At 38.9% G+C, this 21,115-nt stretch overlaps 1 protein-coding gene across 14 annotated transcripts in view; it reads left to right on the top strand.

Annotated features, from left to right (window-relative positions):
* NCOA2 (nuclear receptor coactivator 2) overlaps positions 1–21,115 on the top strand; it is a 285,109-nt gene that overhangs the window by 89,496 nt on the left and 174,498 nt on the right. For 13 of the 14 annotated variants that reach the window (XM_025001844.2, XM_025001838.2, XM_025001842.2 and 10 more), the window contains one exon: positions 14,581–14,637. The gene's annotated coding sequence lies outside the window, so the exon portion shown is untranslated. Of the gene's footprint in view, positions 1–8,270; positions 10,385–14,580; positions 14,638–21,115 lie in introns of those variants that run through there. The other variant, XM_059874435.1, reaches the window with a different exon arrangement.

Genomic DNA, 21,115 nt, shown 5'->3' with positions numbered 1-21,115 from the left:
TAGCCTAAAATGAGAACCTAAACATTCGAGTATGCTACAGTTAACTGAGGCATGTTTCCCTACTACAAACTACAAATGACCTTTTGTTGGATTTTTATTCAGTCTTAACTTTCTTCTCACAGAAGAACTCAAACCCTAGGTCACTTTATGAGATTGATCTGCGTTTTGATTTGATCTGAATCGTTGATTGTGTTATTTTTGTGAAAAACATCAGAAAGTATGCAAGAAGACACTGTGATACATAGTGCTTTGAAGTTCCTTGAAGGCAGGTCTTTTTTTTTTTTTTTCTTTTAAACCCTCTCAAGAGCTTGTGTATATCCCTGTTTACAGGTCTTGGTATTATACATATTTTCTGGATAATTGCATGAATGGATTTCTATTTATCTTTATGTGTTGGAATCTTCTCTTGTGTCTGATGCCATTCTAGTTTCCAGCTAGTCTGCCTGAGACATTTCATTTTTGCTTTAAAGTCTTTATTAGTATTTATGAAAGGGGATTTGTTTTATTCTGGTTATCTGTTGCTTAAAGCAACAACTTATTGTCATCTCATCATTGTGTGGCTTAGGAATTTGGACATGGCCTAGGCGGGATGGCTTGTCGCTGCTCCCCCAGGTGTGGAGTCTCTGCTGGGAAGATCAAGAACTAGAGGCTTGAACGGTGTGGTGCTGGCTAGGCATTTCATTCTCTTTTTGACATGGCCTCTCTCATGCCAAGGTTTGGCTTCCTCACAGTACAGTGTCGTAACAGTAGTCAGGTTTGTGTAGCAGCTCAGGACTGTGAGAAAGAAGGTTCCAGTGTTCCAGGCTGGAGTTCTAAGGCTCCAAAGTCCCAGAATATCACTTCTGCCACAGTCTTTTGGTCCAGCCAATCCCTAAGGTAACTGTCGATCCAAGGGTAGGCAGTTAAAATCCATTTCTCAATGAGAGGAGTATCAAAAAGTTTATTGCTACCGTTAGTTTTCCATAGTTCTGTTCTTTATGTACTATTTGTCATCTTCATTATTAACCTTATTAGGCTGTGGTTTATCCTAGGATGTTCGGCAAAATGTCTACTTCTGTGTGCTTGCAAGATAAGTCATCTCTTCCTGTCCTCATGTAGTTGTGGCTTAACTACCTGAGCGCTCTTAGCCCCAGACCAGAGAGAGAGAGAGAGACAAATAGAGAAGTGTTAAGTATCTTTGGGTAGAATCAAGAACTTCTTGAACGCAAGTTCATGTTCAAAATGATTTTTCCCTGTGGTACCAGGTGAAAATTCCTATCTGTTTGTTTGTGTGTGTGTATATAAAATTTCATACTAAGTAGGCCAGTGTGGTACCTAGAGATTATGGTTTCATATACAATTTTAAAATTTCATATGCTATTTAAAAATCTAGGCAATTGACATAAGATTGGCAAATTTTGGATTTTTCCAAGTCATTACATGAAAAAAAATAACCATCTACTACCACCTTTTAAGAAAATAAAGGGAAAATTTAGTTTCACAAGATAATCTCATAATCTAATAATGAAGGAAAATCCTCAAAACTTTGTTCTTAAGCTACATAGAGACACATTTTGGGAACCACTGGTAGAGCCTTATTTTGATTTGTCAGAATTTTTTAAAAACAAAAGCCGTACACAGATGATTTTTTAATCACATTTTATGGCCATATTTATTATGTAAGTAATGAAGGAAATTAACTGGTGTCATGGCCCTTACGAAAAGCACCCATTTTAGTATATGTCACTTGGATTCCTTTTCAATGCAGAAAGATTTTAGTTTCATTAGGATCTTTTAAACAAAATCAGATTTGCTAACTATAAATATAAATAAAACTACCAAATCAATAAGATTTAAATTATTGGTAACCATGCAGTATTGTGTGGCTGTGACAGTCTTGCTGTTCACAACCTGTTGAGCTCTGGTACCTGTGAGTCCAGCATGTGCTGTTATTGGCTGTGTAACAGTATTTCATATCCCCTCTTCCTTATTTTTTTTTTTTCTTGAACTTATAGAAAACTTTGTCCATTAAGACTTGATATCAAAGACATTTAAATAAGACTAGTCTCTAATTCCAATTGTAAGCACAAAAACAAGTACTGAAATTAAACAGCAGTAGGCTATCAGCTGTATAATGGGCGTCCATATGAATTAGCAGATCCCTTTGTTAAATAACTTAGATTGTCGTCAGAATGAAAATATGATTTTAAAAAGTTTCATGGACATTTATATACATTCTGAGTCTTTGAGGCTTCTAGTTTGAGTGAAAATTCAGCACCAATAGATTGTTTTCCTGTCTCCCTCCTTAGCTTTTAGAACTGTTTTATTTTCTTTTTAAAATGATATTCCTTATGTCAGATAAAACCCTCATTTTGTCATAGCCTTTAAGTATTTTTTCCTTCACTCCAGCTTTTATGCTACAACATCATAGTGTTTTCTTCCATTCTCTTTGCTTATATAAGCACAAGCCTTTATTGAATAATCCTGTTAGTGAAACATTTTTAGGGCAATTCATTGGATTGTATTGGGTGAATTCACTGGGTGAACTGATGCTTGGGGCTGTTTTTTGTGGTTGCTGGCTGTTACAAGCATCTTCTTGATGTCAGACCTTTTCTTCTGGGGAGAATGAGCTGGGTGGACCATGAGGTCCAGAGGAGTGGAACTAGACTGAAAGAACGAAGGAATCGGGATGGAAGTGGGGTGGAGGGTCGGTAGGTGTGGGTGTGGTGGTGATTTTGAGCTCGGAGAGACCCAGATGCCACCAGCAGGTCTTCCTCTTGCTTCGGTGAGGATATCACTTACGTTCCCTGCTTTTCACCTTCCTCACCTACAGAATGGAATTGATAGATGCCCATTTATGGAAAACATCAAAAATAATGCATGTAAAGCTTGTATCAAAGTGGCTGACACCTGATATTTAACACAAGGTGGCTTTGGTTGCTTGGTCAGCATGTTAGACTGCTCATCTCCAGATCTTTCAAGTTGTGTTTGTATCTTGTGTTATTAGATATTTTACCTGTAAATTCTAGATTTACAACTAATATACAAGCCTCTCTCATATCTTTTTGGATATGTAATGCTCTTCTTTGGTGGGAAGGCTGACATATATTTGATGATGATTTCCAAAGCAGACAGTTCAAACATGAGGGCAAGGCCAGTGTTTTTAGGATAATATTTGTTTCTGGGTTCACAGAAACTCCTTTAGTCAGAGGAAGTACTGTCAGTGTTGGGAGAGGTACTTAATCTCTTTGAGCCTCAGTTTTGCATCATAAAATGGTGTAGTTACAATAGATATTTCCAGGTTTCTTCCATACCTAAATTTTGATGCAAAATGATACCATCACCGAGGGTCCAATTTTCTCCACTGTGCCTCTAAGTTTTTGTTGAAACCCAGACACAGAGTAGAATGAAAAATTGCCTCTTCAGTTTTTTAACAAAATGGGAAACTCTATTGGTCCTCACAATGAGTCAAATTTCTGACTCAGTGTCTTTTTTTGATACATTTCTTGTTCCTGACTGTTGGATCCATGGATTGACTCTGAAATCATACAGACAGAGAGACAATGACAGTTTGACTAGGTAGTAACTTGTACTCCAAGGATAAACTAAATTGCAGTGCTTTTCTCCTAAGCTAAGCTAAGCTAAGTCACTTCAGTCGTGTCCGACTCTGTGCGACCCATAGATGGCAGCCCACCAGGCTCCCCCGTCCCTGGGATTCTCCAGGCAAGAACGCTGGAGTGGGTTGCCATTTCCTTCTCCAGTGCATGAAAGTGAAAGTGAAGTCGCTCAGTCGTGTCCGACCCTCAGCAACCCCATGGACTGCAGCCCACCAGGCTCCTCCGTCCATGGGATTTTCCAGGCAAGAGTACTGGAGTGGGGTGCCATTCAATTTTGGAATGCCATATTCTTTCTAGAACTCTAAATTACTGCTGCTACTGCTGCTGCTAAATCACTTCAGTCGTGTCCGACTCTGTGCAACCCCACAGACGGCAGCCCACCAGGCTCCCCCGTCCCTGGGATTCTCCAGGCAAAAATACTGGAGTGGGTTGCCATTTCCTTCTCCTCTTAATTATATCACATAAAATTGTAATTGTACTTCAAGGGGAAAAGAACTTATCTGTGATACAAAATTAGGCCTGTGAACACATATACTCTGTGAGCTGTTTTCAACTTGAAAATTAAAATGCCGTTGTTTGGGTACTTGCTTCTTTTTTTTTGTCTTCAGTAGATAAAGCTGCCAAGTCACAGGGCCTTGAGCCAGGCGGACTCAGGTTTAATATCAGCTCTATGCACATTCTTTGAGTTTAGACAAATTGTGTTACCTCTTCTTGGTTATAAAATGGGTATTATATAACACCTTCCTTTTAAAGAAGACACACTCTTACCCTCTTTCATAGTGTTTTTTTTTGTTTTTTTTTTTTAAGAATGTTCCCTTTTTTATGTTGAACCGATGATTATCTTAATGTGGTCATATACTGTTGAAAGCAGCAGCCTCCCTGGAGTGGGTGAGAATTGGGTGAGAATTGACAGTGACAGTCATCTGGGGAAGAAGCTGGTCCTTAGAGAGGAAACGAACTCAGAAGGGGCTTTGGTGGACAGAAGCTTTGTGTTGGTCCCTGTGATGTGGGGGCTTCCCCAATAGCTCAGCAGTAAAGAATCTGCCTGCAATGCACAAGACGAGGGTTCAGTCCCTGGGTGGGGAAGATTCCCTGGAGGAGGGCATGGCAACCCACTCCAGTATTCTTGGCTGGAAAACCCCATGGACAGAGGACCCTGGTGGGCCACAGTCCATAGGGTCACAAAGAGCCGGACACAACTGAAATGGCTGAGCCCAAGCTGTGTTGTGGTATTTGAGGACACTGCTGCGTATTGGGAGATTAAAGACCACCCCATCCTTTGTAGATGCATCGTAGAGGTATTTTTCTTCAGATGATATAGTTTTAATGCTACTTCTGATTCACTTCCTTTTGTTACCCCACAGTCCTGAGGTAATTATTGTGCAGATTTGTGTGGGTTGTGCTCAGGGTTATGAGGGGAAGCTTCTAGGCTCATTTTGTAGCAGAGTGGTCATTGCAGTTAGGGTGAACATCCAAGGAGCAGGTGAGTTTCTGAGAGGAGTTTACAGTCTTATTCCTTCTCCCTGAGTGGATTTTGTTCCTTTTTTGTTAATATTTATAACAGGATTTATATTTTATTGCATTAAGAATGGTAGATGTGTCTTCTCACACTGATTTATTGTAAAAAATAAACTGATAATCTGTAGTAATCCTCACCTTTTCTGGCATATACTGTAGGCTTCTGTACCTATTCCCATTTCAGTGAGGATGGAAGGGAACATTCAGGCCAAAATGATCCAACCCTCTTGGGAGGAAAACAATTACAATTCTACTCATAGTTTTGGGGGGCCTTTTATTTTGGGGAGACTGGTTGGTTGACAGGTTGGCATGTTCTCATCTTAGATGTTCTCATCTCTGAGCCTTTCTTTTATGTTTAAGAAAGATTAATTTCTGCCCAATACATTGCTATTTCTTTTCTCCCCTCTAATTCTCTTCAAGACTGTTACTGTGTGTTTTTGGCTGAGCACCCTAATTAAAGCCCTAAGACTTCTTCAGGAGCATTGTTTAAAAGGTCACCTGTCCAACCACAGGTTGTCTTCTTAATCAAAGACGGAGGAAACCTTACCTTTGCCCTCAAGAAGCTCACCATCTAGGGGGGATGTGTGTGCTCAGTCATGTCTGACTCTTTGCAACTCCATGGATGGTAGCCTGCCAGGCTCCTCTGCTCATGGAATTTTCCAGGCAAGATTACTGGAATGGGGATCTTCCCAACCCAGGGCTCAAATGCACATCTCCTGTTTCTCCTGCATTGGCAGGTAGATTATTTACCCCTTGAGCCAAATTTTAATATAAGCTAGTCATGATAGTGATCATTTGCATATGCTGTGTCCAAATCCTTTTTTCCTATCACTTGACAACACTTTAACTTTTCTCCAGTCTGCTTTATGTCTGCATCATTCTGATGAAACTCTTCTTAGGAAAGTCATGAGCAATTTCTGCTCTAACTCAGGTAGACACTGTGCAGCTCTCACTAAGGAGCCTTGAGTAGTGTTGTCCAGCCTCTCTTTCCGGGAAGTCCTTCTCTCAGATTCTGTGCTGGTAGTCTCCCTCCTGCCCCTTGGGTAGTTTCTTCTCATTCTCCTTGGTTAGTTCCTTTCCTACATAATTTTTAAAAGAAGGAGTTCCTTAGGGCTTTATTCCAGACTCCCAGCTCTTTGTTCTTTAAACCATTATTAGTGGATTTAAATGATTTTTTCAAGTTAGTGACTCCAAATTTAGTATCTTTAGTCGTCTCCCAAATTGGAGGCATGTGCATTCAACCACATGAGAGTTAATTTTTCTTCTAGGTCTGTCTCTATGTGAGAATACTCCTCTTTGGAGAGTTAGTGTTTTGTGATAGTTACATCACTATATTAACTCTGAACATGTTGAATGAGAGACAGACTTGAAAGGAATGGTTGTATGAGATGTGCAAATTTGATGGATATTTTATTTTTCATCATATCACACATATCAATTGTATATGTGTACCTACCTGTAGCTTGGGTGTGTGTGTATGCTCAGTCATGTCTGACCCTTTGTGACCCCATGGGCTGTAACCTATAGCTTAGGAGTTTTTAAATAGACGATATATCCTTTTCTATATATCTATTTTAATTGTAGCTTACAAGTTTTTAATACTTAGTATGGATGAAAAGTTATGAAGTCATAAATTTCTTCACTTAAAATTGAAGTATAAATGATTTACAGTTTTATTTAAGTTTCATGTTACAACATAGTGATTCACAGTATTTAAAGATTATACTCCTCTTGTAGTTATTATGGTGCTTCCCAAGTGGCATAGTGGTAAGGAATCTGCCTGCCGATGCAGGAGACACAGGAGATGTGGGTTTGATCCCTGGGTTGGGAAGATCCCCTGGAGGAGGAAATGGCGACATAAACCAGAATTCTTGCCTGAAAAATTCCAGGGACAGGGGAGCCTGGCTGGCTACAGTGCATGGGGATCACAAACAGTCGGGTGCCACTGAGTGAGCACGCATAGTTATTGGAAAGTATTGGTTATGTTCCCTATGTTGTACAGTATATCTTTATTTATTTTCTACATAGTAGCTTGTACATCTTAGTCCCTTACCCCTATCTTTTTTTTTTTTCCCATAGAAAAGCATTTTACTTTCTGATTTTTATTTTTTATTAACTTTTATTGGAGTATAGTTGCTTTACAGTGTAGTGTTCCTGCTGCACAGCAAATTGAATCAGTTATATATACACCCCTCTTTTTTGGATTTCCTTCCCTTTTAGGTCATCACAGAGCATTGAATAGAGCTTCATGTTCTCATTAGTCACACATTTTGTGTATAGAAGTGTATGTATGTCAGTCCCAGTCTGCCAGGTCATCCCATCCCCTCCTCCCCACTTGGTATCCATATATTTGTTCTTCACATCTTTTATCTCTATTTCTGCTTTGCAAATAAGTCCATTTATCATTTTTCTAGATTCCACATAAAAGGGAGATTATGCATATGTGTGACTTACTTCACTCTGTATGACAGCCTCTGGGTCTGTCAACGCCTCTGCAAATGGGACAGTTTCATTCCTTTTTATGGCTGAGTAATATTCCATCATGCACAGCTTCTTTATTCACGCCTCTGTTGATGGACATTTAGGTTGCTTCCCTGTCTTGACTGTTGTAAACAGTTCTGCGGTGAACGCTGGTGTTCATGTATCCTTTCAAACCATGTTTTTCTCCTGATATGTGCCCAGCTCCCTTACCCCTATCTTGCCCTTACCTACTTTCCCTCCCCCTTGATAACCACCAGTTTGTTCACTATATCTGTGTGTCTTTTTTGCTGTATTCACTGGTTTGTTTTATTGTTTTAGATGCCATGTATAAAGAGTTTCACGGGTTAGGAATCATTGAACTCTTTAAACAAAGGGAAAACGTAAGCTTGTCTATAAAGTATATGTAGAAGTATATTGTCTGAAGTATATTCATCAGTTAACTTATGAATTATTCTTCTGTAGATTAGATGTTATTTTTAGCACCATTAACTTAATATTTGGGAAAGAATTTTACCTTGTATATGTAATACACTTTCTTTACGTTATTAAGACTTTTAAGGATATTTTATCTAAATATATATGTTTTTTATATATATATATATATATATATGTATGTATACATACAGTGTCCTATTCAGTAATCTGAAGTACTTCTCATAGGTAAATCTTGAAAGTAAGACTTTCCTCTTGATGTTACATGAGTTGAAACATGCCGAGGTAAAGGTGTTTTCTGTTCAGGTGTTTGGGAGTTTTTGTGCATCTCAGCAACGTGGAAAAATTATTGGCTTGAACTGTTGAAAAATCTCAAGTAATTTGATCAGAACCTCTAGCTTTCTCTTCCTTTCCCCATGTGTCCTCTCTATTTCTATCCATGTGTCTGACTGGCTTGTTGACTGAGCTGGTGCTGGCTAAATTACAAAGAAGGCCTACATGGGAACATGAAGTATGGTGACTTCCTTTTTGTTAGTCATCTTTCCAGTGCTGGTTCCATGTACTCTGTTGTCCGTCAAAAATCAAGTTGGTTTTGTTACGATTAGAAAGTATATTTTTTGCATACTGACACTGGTGTTGATGACTTTCTCTTTTTCTTTTCTCTATTTTACTTTTTGGCCGGGCCTCACAGTATGTGAGATCTTAGTTCCCCAACCGGGGATCAAACTGCCACCCCCCTGCATTGGCAGCCCGAAGTCTTTAACCACTGAATCACCAGGGAAGTCCTGATGACTTCCTTTAATTGGTGGCAATCTTGAGAAAATTATGAGGCTACATTTGAGTCAGGAAAAAAATAATGTGCAGAGTTATTAACAATGTCAGCCTGGGTAGCGTGAGGAACACACTGCTCTTGTTGCTGCCAAGTCGCTTCAGTCATGTCTGACTCCGTGCGACTCCATGGACTGCAGCCTACCAGGCTTCTCCGTCCATGGGATTCTCCAGGCAAGAACACTGGAGTGGGTTGCCATTTCCTTCTCCAATGCATGAAAGTAGAAAGTGAAAGTGAAGTCACTCAGTCGTGTCTGACTCTTAGCGACCCCATGGACTGCAGCCTACCAGGCTCCTCCATCCATGGGTTGGTACCATACCAAAAACTCTTGTTGGTACCATACCAAAGACTCAAGGCGGCTGTTTTCAGGCTGATCACATTTTGGGCCACCTTTTTCAAATCAAATTGCCAACAATGATAACATTATCAACATTTTCATAATAGCCTAGTAGGTAAGAGCATAACTGATTCAGCAGTCAGACTCAGGGTTCAAATCCAGGCTTTGCTGCCGTATCAGTTCTGTGGCCTTGGGCTTCATCTCAGTTAAGTTTCTGAATCTACAAAGGAGTGATGATGGTGGCAGTACCTGCCTCATAGGATTGTTGGGAAGATTAAATTAAGTCACACATTTCAAGCCCTTTGCCCAGAGCTCTCAATGATAGTTGTTACTTGTGGTGATATTAAACCCAAACAGCAAAATATGGCCCTTCCCTTATACTACTAAGTTAGAAGGTACTGTCTTAGCCACTGTTACACACATGACTTCATTTTCTTTCTGGCTTATTTTCCTTCCTCTGGCTCTGTTCCTAACTTTTTTTTTTTTTTTAAACAAGCAAATAAAATATCAAGTGCATCTCCTTCTAACCCTCCCCTGCCTTTTAAAAAATCATCAACCTATTTCTTTAATGCTGCCAACAATCTTTTTTAAGTGATGTTAGCTCAGTCCTGATTTCTTTTTCTTTTGCTTTTTGTCTCAAAGTAATTGTGTTAGTTGACGCTCTCCTTGGCAAATGCTCACACCACCGTTTGCTACTGTTGGTTGTTGGTTTAGTCACTCAGTCGTGTCTGACTCTTGTGACCCCGTGGACTGAAGCCCACCAGGCTCCTCTGTCCATGGAATTCTCCAGGCAAGAATACTGGGGTGGCCTGCCATTTTCAGTCAGTCCCCATTTGCATTCCCTAACCCAGGATACCACGGGTATGTTTTCTGTCTCTGTAGTTTTACTTTTTCTTGGAATTTCAAGTAAGTGAAATCATGTAGTCTGTTGTCTTTGTGTCCGGCTTCTTTCTTCAGCAAAATGTTTTTGAGACTCATTCATGCTGTGGCATACGTTAGCTATCCATTCCTTTTTTATTGTTGAGTCGTATTTCATTGTATGAATGTACCATACTCTGAAAAAGATTCATTCTGCAACTGAAACTTTTGAATTTTTTTCAGCATAATTGATAAGAACATTCATGTACAACTCTCTGTATGGTCCTCTGTCCCTGAGATGAATGAAAACACACCTTGATGTGAAATCGTTGGGTGAGATGATGAGACACTTCCAAACTGTTTTCCAAAATGACTGTACTATTGCACTTTCCCACCAGCAAGGGATAAAATGGGAAAGTTCTAGTTTCTCCATATCCTTGGCAATGCTTTGGGTATTTTACTGGATGGGCTATGGTATTTTGTTTTGATTTTGACTTCCAATGACTAACGATACCCAATATTTTTTGATGTACGTTCCCTGTGAGATATATATATATAAAATATCTTAACATTTTTCTCATTAAAAAAATTGAACTATCTTTTATTATTGTGAGAGTCCTTTATTCTATGTACATCCTTTATTATGTATTTAGCTCTTTATATATTCTAAATACATACATAATTTCAGATAATTATTTTGCCAGTATTTTCTTTCAGTCTGTAGCTTGTGTTTTCATTTGTTAAATTATTTCTTTTGAAAAACAGGAGATTTAACATTATTACTTTTCAAATTTTTATTTGTTTATTTGGCTGGGCTCTTCATTGCTGAGAGAGGCTTTCTCTAGTTGCAGCGAGTGGGAGCTGCTCTTGCTTGCAGTGTGTGGGCTTCTCCTTGTGGTGGCCTCTCCCGTTGCAGAGCACAGGCTCTAGGGCGTGCGGACTGCCAGTTGTGGCACGTGGGCTCAGTAGCTGCGGCTCCTGGGCTCTCGAGCACAAGCTCAGCAGTTGTGTTGCACAGGCTCACTTGCCCTACAGCATGTGGGATCTTCGCAGATCAAGGATCGAACCTGTGTCTCCTGCATTGGCAGGTGGATTCTTTACCACTAAGCCACCAGGGAAGCCCAGAAGTTTTAATTATAAAGGAATTCAGTTTTGTGTTTTCCTTTTATGGTCTTTAAACTATTTTTTTTCTTTTATGCCTTTAAAGTATCATACCTAAAATATTTTTGCCTAATCCACAGTAATTTTCTCCAACTGCTTTCTTTTACAAGCTTTGTAGCTCTTATTTCTAGATCTATGATACTATCCATTTTGAGTTGACTTTTTCCATAGTGCAAGGTAAAGGTTGAGGTTCTTCCTCCCTCTCATATGTATAATCAGTTTTTGGTATCATTTTTTTGGAAAGACTGCCCCTTTCTTCACTAAATTACCATGTCACCTTTATTGAATATGGATTGATATAAATGTGCGAGCCTGTTTTGGACTCTGTTGTCTTCTGTTGTTTATCTTTATGGCAGTACCCTACCTCTTTGATTATTATAACTTTATTGTAAGATTTGAAATCAGGTATTAATATTATCTTTCCGCTTTTAGTTTTAAAGCCAGTCCTCATTCAAAAATGTCTCAGCAGGGGATTTCCCTGGCAGTGCGGTGTTAAGACTGCACTTCTACTGCAGGGGGCACTGGTTCAATCCCTGGTCAAGGATTGAAGGTCCTGCCTGCTGCACAGCATGGCCAAGGCGGGGCGAGGGGAATCCCATCAGACTCCCACATTTATGCATCGCCTGGGCGATTATGGGCAGAGAAAGCTATGAAGACGTCTCAGGAAAGATCAGTTTTACTTGGGCTAGGCTAGGCTTGTCATTGTACTGAGTTACTTGTCACAGCTAGCAGCATTTAGCAGAATCACACTTGGCAGAATCATAATTATGTGTAATGCCTGCCGTGTACCAAGTGCTTTGTGTAATTATCTCATTTAATACTTTCAGGGTGGTGCAGAGAGGACATTATCCTCATTTGATAGTTGAGTCCACAATAACATTTTTGAGGTCACACGCCTAAGCAGCTGGCTTGTGATGGAAATATTAACAGCAGCAGTATTCACGTGAGAGAGCCAGGTTTTGAAATCTCACCTGTTTGATGATCTTAGCCCTAGGTTCTTTTATCTGCTCCAGGCAGCTTTTTTTTTCTATGGAGAGGAGGTTTACCTTTTTGGTTTATACAGTGGAAATAGTAGTGGTTGTAAGAGAGAGGACGTGTGTATCCCTCTGTCGTTTCCTGCAAGGTTCCTCTCTGTCCTTCTGTCACTCTGCCAGGCTCAGGGCAGTCTGCTCCTCTTGCCTTGAAACTCCTAAAGGAGCTTCCTAAAAACTGTCAGGGCTCACAGAAGAGTAGGAAGATGCCGGTTTCTCATAGGCTTGTCATTGCTCCAACTGTCACTTTTAAACAGCTATTATTTCCATGGGCAGAGGAGCCTGGTGGGCTCACAGAGTCAGACACAACCAAGCATGCACACAGACAGAGAGACGGTGACTTAGAAAACATTTTGTAATTCTATGTTTATAAGTATTTTATTAGTTCTTCTGGTTTAAAGTGTCACACCGAGGTATCATAATATACTGTCTTCATGTTTTTATGTATCATCTGTCTTCATGTTTTTAATGTATTTTTGTTTAGTTTGGATTCATTAGCACTTTTTCCTCCTTATATTAGCACATTCAGAAAAGCCTTTGTGAATGGTATAGATCAAGCCGTAATTGTTTAATGTCATCATTTCTACTCATATCACAAGTTTTAACTCTTGACTGTTGCATAGTGTGATGTCCTTGAGCAAATTAGTTGTTGGTATAGACTTAGAATGGGCTTAAGTAGGTCAGCATAATGAGTATATTTACCCCCAGGAGCATGGTATAGAATTGATGACCCCTATTATGTAACAGTTTATTGCACACTGCTCATGGACTACCACTGGAGGAGAATCTGTTCATTTTATTTACTATGATAACTTCTTATTTGCATATAGACTTCCTTTTGTTTTTCATGAATCATCTCTTCCTGATTCCCTAGCTGCATTTCCTCATATATGATGATTTCCAGCTTGAGCAGGTCCTGGTAAAAATGAAAGTGCATTTTCCCCCATTTCTTTCCCCTTTAGACCTCTCAGGTTATGAAAATCAGATGTTTCTAGTGCCCTAGAACAATGGCAGTTTGAGTATTAAATTAACATTAGTTGTTTTTTTTTTTTTTTTTTTACTGTTAGGTTCTATTTATTCTAAAGAATAAAGGGCTCAGAAGAAAGTTAATACTCAAGCCTGATAATGATTCAGAGTATAAATTATTACAGATTGGTGTCACCTGAAGGGAAAAAAGTATAGTAGCTCAGTTTCTAAAAACACTCCCTGAAGCTGATTAAATCCAGTAGCCCATAATAGTTAAAATGAAAACATACCACTAGCAGTCGTGCAGTAGCAGTCGTGCAGCTTTTCTTAGATCTGTAGTGTACACAAGAGTGGTGAACATTCATACACATAAAACCTCATAGGCACGTATTTGCCATGTTCGTATTCTGGGCTGCGCATCTTGAAGGAAACTCCTTAGGTGCAGTGTAAGTGACCCTTGTGTGGGTCAGAGGAAGTGTGTGGTCCTTCATTGCTAAGTTCTTTCTTCTCAAGGGTACAGACCCAGAAGAAACTTGGGGAGCTGTTGCCCTCATTATTGAAAATGTTCACTTCTTACTTTCTTATCCACTCTTCTGCAAATTGCCATAGATAGCATCATTTTTATGGTTATTTAAAATTTTGTTTTGGCTCTGCCGTGTGGCATGCAAGATCTTAGTTCCCGACCAGGGAATCAAACCTAGGGCCCTTGACAGTGAGAGCCAAGTTCTAACCACTGACACTCCAGGGAATTCCCTGTTGCATCATTATACTCTAGACTTTTTTAAGTTATTCACTTTTGAATGTCTTGGTTTAAGCAGTTATGACAGATTGTTATTTCAGTAATTTCAAGCCATTCTCTTCCATAGAGGCAAACTGTAAATCACAGCAAAGTAAGATCAGTATGTGAGCTTAATTAATCATTTAATTAAATCATTTGTTCATTCATTTGGCAAACATCCCTTCCGCACTGTGTTACTGTGGGGTGGTCATTAGACTAGGAGTGCCGTGTAAAAATGGGTAGCTCGGGCCAACTCTGCTTTTATTCAGTGAAGTGCTAGGGATTAGACAAGCAGCTACCAGAAAATGTAATATGTTTTATGTTGAGAACTCAAAACTTGAGGGGTAGACACCTCATAATTCACTGAACTGGAAGACACTGAAATGTGGCCTTGTGTCTTATATTAGTGTGGACAAATAAAAGTTGTGCAGCAAGTCTGCTTCTTGATTTACATGGTATCAGTGAGTTATTGAGTAGAGAGATGTTTTTACTGAGTATTAGTTACATTGGTTATAAAAAGTCATACCGAATCTAATGAGTCTGACGGGATTCTGCATTTTTTGTTCATACTTGTTCATTTCTTTTTATTGCAGATTTCTCTTGGATTTGGCTACACATTTATAGATCTTCTGCACTGTGTACAGTCACAGGTGAGTTAAAAGTAAGCTTTCCTGTTGGTATATTCTGACTTTTTAAGTATAATCAAACATTTAAAATTATTTACAATTGAGCAATATAGTATATAAATAAAATGAATGTGAATTTTAAAATGTCGTACATTGGTCTACATTTGTTTTATTATGAAGATTCAGTATCCACATGTTAGAAATGATATTTGAAGGTAAAAGGACCATAGCTGTTGATCAGTGTTTGTTGTGTGTAGTTGGGAAGAGTTTACATTTACCCATTGGATGAGGTGAATTATAATTTCATAGCCTGGCAAAATGTGTATACTTATTTTTATATGTAAATAAAAGAGTGGTTGCTATAGATTCTGGCAGCAAATTTCAGTCTTATACAGGTAGATTTAACGAGCAGGCTCTTCTGGTCCAACCAGTCTGAAATAGCTTCCCAATCACTCCTTATCACACAACTCTGATTTATTTTTATCATAATGTTTATGATCATGTGATGTATTTTTATTTTTAGTCTCTCCTACTAGAATATAAACTCCATGAACATTGGGGCCACGTTTGTCTTGCTAAAAACAGTATCTGTAGCCCTTAGAATAGTGCTCATTGAATAGGAAAGACTGAATAAATGTTTGTTACAGTAATTATTGGGTAATAGATATTAAGAATTGATTTATATTCAGAGTCATTGAACTCTGCATCTGTAAATACAAACTAGAAATAGTTCTTTATACTTTTCTCTAAATATGAAATTAATTTCTATCACATACTTTTTAAATATAGAGCTCTTAAATGCTCAGAGAAATTACCTGTGTTACTCAGGTATGATTAATCAGGGTAGAAGTCAGAGGATAATGCTTCCAATTCGGTATTTTGTCAGCACCCTAGTAGGTTCTTAGGATTAAGTGATGGATAAATCTGACGCAAGTATGGGAGCTTCTCGCCTCCTTACTCCATCACGCTGCCATAATGGAAATGTTGTATGATACCTTTATGGAGAACAAAGTTTATTTGACCTTAACTGTCCAGTTTTAATCTCTGAAAACCAAACAAGTTACAATTTTCCCACTACCTGTCAGTGCATACAAAATGTAATTTACTTAAGTTGTGCTCTCTTTGTAGACTGAGGGGAATTTTGGGCCATTTTTCTACCCTCTCTGTTGCTGTTTGAATTCATTCTTGAAGGTAGCTGTGTGCATACGTTGACACAGCTGCTGCCTTGTGTGCTTGGTGGTTATTCTCTAAGAGTCCCCGGATGTTAGGCACTACCGTTGGTTCGTTACCTTTCATTTTTTGTATGCATTGTGTTTTGATCTGTTTGACCCTCTTTAAGTACTGGTCTCTCCTTCTGCCATCGTGGTTTTTCATTTATAGAAAGAACTAAGTCTAACCTCTCGGCCTTTTTTTCTTTTTTAAAGTTAAATTTTGGGAATGACACAGCCATTTCTTATTTATATCTAATTTGCAAGTGCAACTTGCAGAGATTCCTTTGATAATACTAAATAGCAGCAGTTATTACTTATAGCTCGCTCACTGTGTGGCAGGCATTATGTAAGTGCTCTTCATTATCTTCAGAATAACAGATAAGGAAATGGAAGCTGAGAGAGGTTAAGTGACTTTTTCAAGGTCATATCAAGGAAGTGGCAGTTTGCCACTCCAAAGACTTTGATCTTAACCCCTGAGGTCCATTTTCTGCCTAAGTAGCCTTAAATACAAGCATATTTGTGGCAAGAAATGTAATATAGGAACATAGTATTCATATTTGAGGACTTAAAATTAATTTTAAAATCAAATATTATGGAATATTTTGCTTACATTTCATTAGTAAGTCTTTTAACCTTTATTTCAAACTGTATAACATGACGACTCATTTGAAATTTAATGATGCCCTAAACAATTTAAAGTCCCACTCTGGCACTTAAATTTTGTACTCACTTTTGGGGGGCAGGTGCATGGGAAAAAGCCATTTGGATTCATTTTGTTGTTGTTGTTGTTAAAAAAATATGGTATCCTATGAATCAGAATTCTTTACTCCTTGCGGTATTAGAAATACTATGTTATGAGTGGCATCTGTGATTTGTTGGGTAAATCACTTCTACAGAGAACAGGTTGTGTGAAATATTGTGACTATAGAATTACTTAGAACCCTTATCTTGGATGGTGTCATAATTTATGTCTCTATAGAGACTTACTCTAATTATTTAAGAAATGAAGTGACATAACTTTGAGATAAATCAGAACTTTATCTTTCCTTCTTTATCTTTCCAGAAAAGAACTTCAGCTTTCCTTATTTAATTTTCAAGGTTGAGTAGGATATATAATACAGAAATATTTTGAGTCTCAAATATATAGTATACTGTTGTTATTTAGTCGCTCTGTCATGTCTGACTCTTTGTGACCCCATGGACTGTAGCCCGCCAGGATCCTTTGTCTGTGGGATTCTCCAGAAAAGAAATACTGGAGTGGATTGCCATGCCCTCCTCCAGGGGATCTTCCCGACGCAGGGATAGAACCCGTGTTTCCTGCACTGGCTGGCGGCTTCATTACCACCGAGCCACCAGAGAAGTCCTATAAGATTCTGTACGTGAATGAATATTGAAATTTTGATTTGAAAACATGGTTAAGTATACTTCTTCACATTTTCCTAAAGGATTTTGTCTCTGAGTGTAAATGCAAATTCCAGGTTTGAGTATAGTGGAGGAGAATTCTGTAGTTGGAATTTAAAAAGAATTTTTTTAGCTGCCTGCACTGTGCTTCCTAATCTATAGCTTCGTGAGTGTTGCCATTGCAATCTCACATTTTAAGCATTTTTAAGATTGGCCAATAAAAATTTCTCAGAATTGGTAGTCAAAACAGGAACGTTAGATAAATCTATTTTGACAATGTAGCCTTGAAGTGTAATATTCCCCTTTGCTATGGAAACCTGGGCTCACTGTGGAGTCATATATATTGTGGATTTATATATGTTTATTTTCTCTACGATAGAGATATCTGAGGTGGGCACAGAATGGGATGGGTGGCTGAAGGTTGTTCATGCATGCTAGGTTAGATCTCAACTCTTCAGTACCAACATGGAGAGAGAGTTCTCCAAAGAACAGGAAAGCATGATATACCTCTTGTGGTATGTTGTATACTCAGTGCTAAACACTAAACAGTATATTACATGTATCAAGACATAAAAGAAATTATGTCCCCACTAGTTGGAAATACATTTGAAATGAGTATTTCTTGGATTTTGAATCGTTTCTTTGCTCATAGGTATGAAAAGATTTGTAATTAGGTGTTGGATTTAACTGAGAGGTGTGTAAATTCCCATGAAGACAGGAAAGCTTGATTTGACTATATATCTGAGAAAATCAGTATTATTCTAAACAGAAATGCAGTATATTAATATTTAAATGCTTTAGGCAAAAATCTGCCAGCATTTAACTGTATTGCTATTTTAGTGGTATTTCCTTCAGATGTCAGCCGTATAGGCACTGTGATTTGGAAAAATAAATATTTTGACAGTTGATAAAATGCCCTCGGCTATTTAGCTATTCAAACTGGAATCCTGAGCCCATCCCCACCCCCCTGAGTAGAACCCTCTGCTCCTTGTATGTAGAATGGACCCAGGAAAAAACAGGCTTACTGGTCAGTTGAAATTATCTTCCAGTGGGTGTTATTGACACAAAGCCACAATTGGAAACTATTTGTGTGACATGCCAGTTTTTAAAGCATTTTTTCCTCTTCCATTTTCTTCCCTTTTTATGCACACATTCATATAAACAGCTTGGTTTAGTTTTTCCCCGTGAAACTACATTCGTTCAGCACCATTAACTTTCCTTTCTCTCTTCCCTCCCTCCCTTCACCTTCAGGCCATCCCTCCTTCTCACTCTCTTCTCTTTCGGAATATTAATTATTTATTTCCTGTTAGTCTATGCTAAGTGCTATGGGAAATATAAAGAATACCTACCCCATTGTGTTAAACTGGAAAAGGAGGACTGTTGCATATTTAACTCCATATTTCCTTGCAGGTCCTTTCCCCATTGAATTGGCTCTCTGATCTTTCTCTTAAAGAAGAAAACCAAGCCTTGATTTCTGAATTATATGTTTGCTTCTGCTGAAAGTCTTAATCTATGGCAGAGATCAAGGCAACAGCAACAACAGCAAAAGCTGTCCCTCATAAACAAATGTCCTGTTTATACGGGGGCAGCAGTGCTTGCAAAGTGTGCTCCTCGGAAGGTGCACATTCTGGGAGGTAGGTGTGTTGTGCTTGATGAAGTTGAGACAGAGTCCAGGCTGTCTGCGTGTAGAGCAGGGGTCCAGACAAGCAAAGTGATGTCAGCTCAGTGCATTGTTGAAAGATTTACCAGAAATAGGGCAGAATCTGGTTTTTATGGTTCATTCAAATGCTAGAAAGCAAAACTTAGAGTTGCAGCAGTTTTAAAACATGACTTTTTATAAAATTCATCACGATGTTTATTGGGCTGTAAGTTGAATTTCACTGTAGAGAGATTTCACTGGGAGAGCACTGTGTTTTTTTAATTGATAAATTCTAAGTGTGACTTCTATTGGCATCGCTGGTATTCTTTGAAAATAATTAAAAGTACGGCCAGTCTAGGGCTTCCCAGATGGTGCTAGTGGTAAAGAACCTGCTTACCAGTGCAGGAGGTGTATTGATCCCTGGGTCCAGAAGGTGCCCTGGAGAAGGGCATGACCACCCACTCCAGTATTCTTGCCTGGAGCATCTAATGGACAGAGGAGCCTGGTGGGCGACAGTCCATAGGATCACAAAGAGTCAGATACAACTGAAGCGACTTAGCATGCATAGCATGACACTTCAGGTTCCTCTGAAAAGCTACTCTCAGCTTGTGGGATTAGATGGCTAATGCGAAAGTATTGCCGGAGAAGGCAATGGCACCCCACTCCAGTACTCTTGCCTGGAAAATCCCATGGATGGAGGAGCCTGGTAGGCTGCAGTCCATGGGGTCGCTAGAGTCGGACACGACTGAGCGACTTCACTTTCACTTTCATGCATTGGAGAAGGAAATGGCACCCCACTCCCGTGTTCTTGCCTGGAGAATCCCAGGGACAGAGGAGCCTGGTGGGCTGCCGTCTATTGGGTTGCAGAGTTGGACACGACTGAAGCAACACAGCAGCAGCAGCGAAAGTGTTACCAGTCTATACCTTGTGTTAATCTTTTGAGTTAGCATGTCTTAGAAGAAGTAGCATTGGAGCTAGAATCTTCTGAGAAAGAAGTAGAGATCTGTAGTGTAGGTGTATGTATGCCTGAGAGTGGGGAGAAGTGGTTGCAGATTGTTTATATTAATAAAACTTATATTCTCTTGCCTTCTTTTGTTACTGGCCTTTAGATTTCAGTTCAAAGTTGTATGTTCTACTTAACCTGAATAATAGAGTTGTTAGCTTTAGGGAGAAAGTCTGCGATAAGCAGAATTGCACATTTGTGCCACCATAGTAACAAGTGCGTGGCATTTGATGTGGGTCAGTTACTAGGGTAAAGAATCTGCCTGCCAATGCAGGAGACACAAGAGACAGGTTCGGTCCCTGGGTCAGGAAGATCCCTTGGAGAAGGAAATGGCAACCCACTTCAGTATTCTTGCCTGGAAAATTCTGTGGACAGAGGAGCCTGGTGGACTACAGTCCATGGGGTCACGAAGAGTCAGACATAACTTAGCAACTGAACACATACACACACAAGGAATTTTAGCTATGCCGTTCACTTTCATTTTGGAAAAAGTGACAGATGTATGTTATTTTCTGGACAGGTGTTGAATTTGAGTCAGCTGACCTTGCCAGAATTTCCTTAAAGAGAAAATAGCAAATAAAATCAGGCTGCTTCCATTTAACACCTCATAGTTTATTTTTGAAGCACAAATCATGTATATTGTTTTCCACTGTTCATAGCATCTAAATGTAAGGGATAAATTAAACATTTATTTATAAAATTATCCATATCCATAATGATTATGTAGCACTTGCCTTCCTTCTCTTCATCCCTCCCTCCCTTTCTTTTTTTCTATGTTTCTTTGCTGTTGGGATACAGAGATTTCTGTTGAGACTTCTATTGCTAGCTTGAGACTCAGAAAAATTGGACATAACCTGAGAAATTAACAGTGAATTTTGAAACTTGTGATTTTAACCCAGTTTTGCATATTTGGTTTGTCAAAGCCTTGTGTGCTACTTCATGAGTGAATCATGGGTTTCTTCAGTTAGTGGAAATATATTTTTTTGTTCTAGTCACAGCTACAGTTCTGCCTTCCCATCCAAAAAGAGCCAAGGGGAAGGAAGAAATATGTAGCATTTAATAATGGCTTTTTAACCATATACTATAGATGTATGTAGTCCAGTTTCGGAGGATCTCTTAAATATATGTCTCCAGGCAAGGTTGAGAGATTGTTGTGCCATAGTCTGTAGACTTATTTGCCTTTACTGCTTTTGGAAGTATTCAAAAATACTGAATTGATTTAGAATTGGTAATTTGAGGCCTTTGCTT

This window comes from Bos taurus, chromosome 14 (genome assembly GCF_002263795.3).
Source record: "Bos taurus isolate L1 Dominette 01449 registration number 42190680 breed Hereford chromosome 14, ARS-UCD2.0, whole genome shotgun sequence".
Classification (NCBI taxonomy): Eukaryota; Metazoa; Chordata; class Mammalia; order Artiodactyla; family Bovidae; genus Bos; species Bos taurus.
Note: the sequence above shows the minus strand (reverse complement) of the source record. Positions and strands in the feature narration are given on the sequence as shown.